Below are 4461 nucleotides of genomic sequence, written 5' to 3' on the forward strand. Positions count from 1 at the left end.
GCAAGGGCATCTCCAGACCGCAGCCGACCCCCCCTGCGCGCCAGCACGGGGCAGGGCTGGGGCTGCTCCTTGCTCATGGAGGGGCAAAAAAAATTACAATTAAAAAAAAAAAAACCAAATTATTTTTTCTAGGATAAAAACAAGGCGGAGAGGAGGCGCCGGCGCTGCTCACCCCTCCGGGCGGAGGTTTCCCCTAAATTACCTTTTTATTCTGGTGCAAAGAGAGCGGCTGGAGGAGCTACCGTGGGGTCGGGGATCCTTCCTGCTCGTTTTTGGGGTTCACTAGAGCTTTTTTCCCCCCCGTTTATCCATTCCACCTCACCCACCTCACCAGCTGGCCGCACCAGGGATCCCTGTTTAGCCCATTTTTGCTCTTTCCAGCTCACGCTTGGCTCTGGAGAAATACAGGAGATGCTCGGAGGCGTCTTCCTTACTGCAAATCACTTTATATAAATAATTTCCCTTGGGAAAAGAAAGAGATTCCCAAAAAAAAAAACAAAAAAAAAATTAAAAAGTACCGATCGCTCCTACGTTACGGCAGCAGGACCGGCTCGGGAGGGGGGAAGCATTAAAGGTTTCCCTGAATTATCAAGATTTTAGGTCAAGATCGTCTCACTGCAACAACCAGATCACCAGGACTGGGGGTGTTTGGGGGGTTTTGGTGGGTTTTTTTTTGTTTTATCCCTCAATGATACAGTTTGAACCAGTTTCTCAAAAAAACGCTTGCTGTTGGAAAAGACAATTATAAATCACCGATGTCTGAATACACTGTTGTGTGCAAGGCTGGGAAAAAAAAAAAAAAAAAAAAAAAAGTAGAGAGCCAGAGATTTCAAGTAATAAGAAACTGTTTTTCCCCAGGACAAATGCCAGTCCTCCTTTAAAAAAAAATATTAAAAAATGAGGAAAACCCCATGGAAGCCCCTTTCCCACTGCCCAGAGGGCCGGGCGCTGCCAGCCCCAATTTTGCTCCTTTGTACCCCAAATTTGTGGGGAAAAAATGGTCAGTGCTTCCCTTGGTGGCCGTAATCCCGCTCTCCTCACCCACCCCGAATTTTTTTTAGTGCGGGGACGGCAGCGCCCACCGCTCCCAAAGTCACTTCACCACCACGAAATTTTTTATATTTTTAAAATAATGTTCAAAAAAGGGTCTTTTTCCTGCAGGTACGGTGAAAACGAGCAAGATGGGACTTAAAAAAAAAACCCCCCGTGAACCTTTTAGAGCGGGCAGAGAGGTTCAAGCCCATCGGTCCTCAGGGCTGGATTCATCCTCTCTCTCCTCGATGTGCGTTTATATAAAAAAAATTGGCTCCCATGAATTTCTCTCTCTCTCCTTCTCACTTTTTTTTTTTTTTTTTTAAAAAATTTCCTTATCCTCGGTAAAACGGAGGCAAATCTCTGTAAAATATTTAACAGCATCATAGTGGAGAAGATGGTTTGATGCTGCCTCCGTGGCAACGCAGGAGGCCGATTCGTTTGGGCTCTGGGATATATATAAATATATATATATATTATATATATATGGCTTCCAAGTGTTTGAAAAAAATAAAATCGCCTGAGCTGGTGCGGTTTAAATACCAGCAAACCCCGTGTACCCCACTTTGCATAGTCAACGCTGCCTAGGAGTCCGTCCTCGCATCCCCGGGAGTGGAAGATTTCTGATCCCAAAGCTCTTTAAATAAATTGATTTCTCGATGGAGTTGGATTGAGAAAGGCCTTTCAGCCAGTGGTGGGTTTTGGTTGGGTTTTTTGTTTTTAATTTAATTTTAAAAAAAAAAAAAAAAAAGAAAGAAATTAAGTTTTTCCAATTGAAAAAGTCGGTGGGCTCCAATTTGTCCAAGGTCTCGAAGAGTCGCGACATCTGACAGCTCTTGTGTCGTGGTGAAATTCATTAACTAGGCTTGAAAAGGGCAAAAATAAAACCAAAAAGAAGCTGCTGCTGCTGCCATCTTTTCCACTATGTCTGAAATTCCTGTCGTTCTCCATAGAGAGCTCATAACACTTGGTTACCTGCACATAACTCCTGGCTCATAAGAAATTATGAAACTTAACTTCTCTTTTTCATTAAAAAAATAAAATATTCAAGACTATCAGCTTTTATATAAAATATCAGCAAGCCCAAAAAAAAAAAAAAAAAAAATCAATTGCTGAGGTAACTTCATACCTTGAGGTAGCTTTTTTTTTTCCTTTTCTCTTCTTTTTTTTTTTTTTCTCTTTTTTTGTCTTTTTTTTTCTCTCTCGTTGCTCAACCACACAGCAATACCTGGCCTGCCCCCACCTCGCCCTGTTGTTGCAATGGTTTAAGGGACAGTAACGGCTGCCGCGGGCCCCCAGCGATGAATCCCCACCCGCTTTTCCTGACGCTGAGCTCAATTTCCTCCTGCTCGAGCGGGAGGGCTGGTCTCCACTTGGGAAAATAAACAGGGGGGAAAAAAAAAAAAAAGCATCAGTGCGAGGTTTGTTCCAAATTCCCTCCTTTTAGCCCCAAATTGGCTCGCCCAGGGGGGTTGCTCCCAGGCCTCCTCCCGCCCGGTGAGTGCGGGATCTGGCATCATCCCTCTCCCTCCAAATTAATCTCAATTTTATTTTTCCACCCTCCTGCTCCAATTTGTGGGGAAATCAGCGTAAATCCCTATTTTGGCTGGATTTGCAGCAGAAAAAAGCGGGGTGGGGGCTGCCCCAGCCCCGCTGTGGAGACAAGGCCTTCCCCTGCCTGGAAGAGGCGATGGCAGCAGTTACTGTCCCTTCCAAATACTCCATATTAAAAACAAATCATTAAAATATATCTAAAAATATTAAAATCCACATAAGAGTGACGGGAATCAGTAACCATATTACATTCGTTTGACGTATATATTTGGTATTGTCTCATGAGAACAGTTATTCTTACCGCAGAAAGGAGGGAGGTGGTCGGCTGGTTGTTTCTTTTTTTTAAATAATGAAAAAAATATCTTTATAAACTAATAAAAATGCCAAATTTCAAGAATTTTTTTTTTTTCCCCACCTGGAGAGATTTGGAGAGGGGGGAATAAGACACAAATCACCCCAGGGGAGTTCACATGAGGTCATACTTCCCCAGTTTGTTAATAAAAAATATTCCCTGGGTGGTTTCTGACAATTCCCCCGTGGGATTTTGGGGGACAAACCTTCCCGGGTGGGGAAACTGAGGCTGGGGGCAGCTGGTGGGGGCTGTGGCGAAGGAGTCGGGCATAAACCCGGCCCCGGAGAAGGGCATCTCCCCGCTGCACCCCGCAATCCCTCCGGCTCCTTCCTCACCCCCAAACCATTCTGCGTGCGTTCAGTTCCCATAATCTGATTACTAAAGAGATGAAGATTAATTGAAGATTAATTCCATATTTCCTACCAAGCAGGGGGGTTCTTTGCCTTTTTTTTTTTTCTTTTTTTCTTTTTCTTTTTTTTTTGGTGGTGGTTTATTGCTGTTGCTCGAAGGGAGGAGGGAAAAGCAAAAGCCCTTCCCTCGCCCCTTCCCCTCCCTGGACAGTTTGCCTCGTCTCTAGGACGGGTCATCACCTCTGTAGTGGAGATCACTGAGAAAAATGGTCGTTATGTCCCGTTCCTGCCATTATTTCATAGGCTTCAAAAAAAAATTTAAAAAAAAAAAAATTAAAACAAAACAAAACAAAAATTTAAAAAAAAATTCTTTCTTTAAACTAACCTAAAATGAAAAGAAACATTCAAACAACTGAAAGGAAAAAAAAAAAAAAAATCATCCTGGAAAATAGAGGTGCTCTCCTGGCTTCTAAGGCTTTCCAAGGCACTGCACTGCAGGCAGGACAGGCAGGAGGAATCCTGCCCTCCCGCCCGCGGTGCTGAGGCTGGAGCGGTGCAGAGCTCCTGCGGGACCCAAATCCCTTTGGTGCTAAGGTGGGGGGTTTTGGGGGTTTTATCCACAATGGATCTCGTTACCAACAGGGGGTTGGTAAGAATCCACTGGAATTTTTCTTTTAAAAAAAAAAATTAAAAATAGGAAAAAAAAATAAAAATAGGAAAAAAAATAGGAAAAAAAAATAAAAATAGGAAAAAAAAAATCAGAATTAAATGCTCCAAAAGGCTTAATGGGGCTCTGGGAATATCCCCCAGCCGCAGGGAGGGAGGGAGCTGGGCACCCCGGCTGGGACAGGACCCCCAAAGGCTACTTAAATGAGAGAGGGGACCCAGCGCCGCCGTCCCCGGGCACCCGGCACCGAGCAGCTGCCTGGCCCAGCGTGTCGCAGCACCTCTCGCTTCATTTAAGTAGCTGTCCTGGCACGTGGAGCTAAAAATGGATCCAATTCATATATTTTTTTTTTTACCCTAGCCATCTACCTCAGAAGCCAATCAAACCGCCTCAGATCTCGATCGGTTAATGAACAAATTAGCGTCTGTCTACGGTAACTGATTCCCAGCCACTCTTAAGCCCGGCATTGGCTCGTTCCGCTGTTCGCGTCGCTGTCGGAGCCGCTC

Source organism: Nyctibius grandis, chromosome 26 (genome assembly GCF_013368605.1).
Source record: "Nyctibius grandis isolate bNycGra1 chromosome 26, bNycGra1.pri, whole genome shotgun sequence".
Classification (NCBI taxonomy): Eukaryota; Metazoa; Chordata; class Aves; order Nyctibiiformes; family Nyctibiidae; genus Nyctibius; species Nyctibius grandis.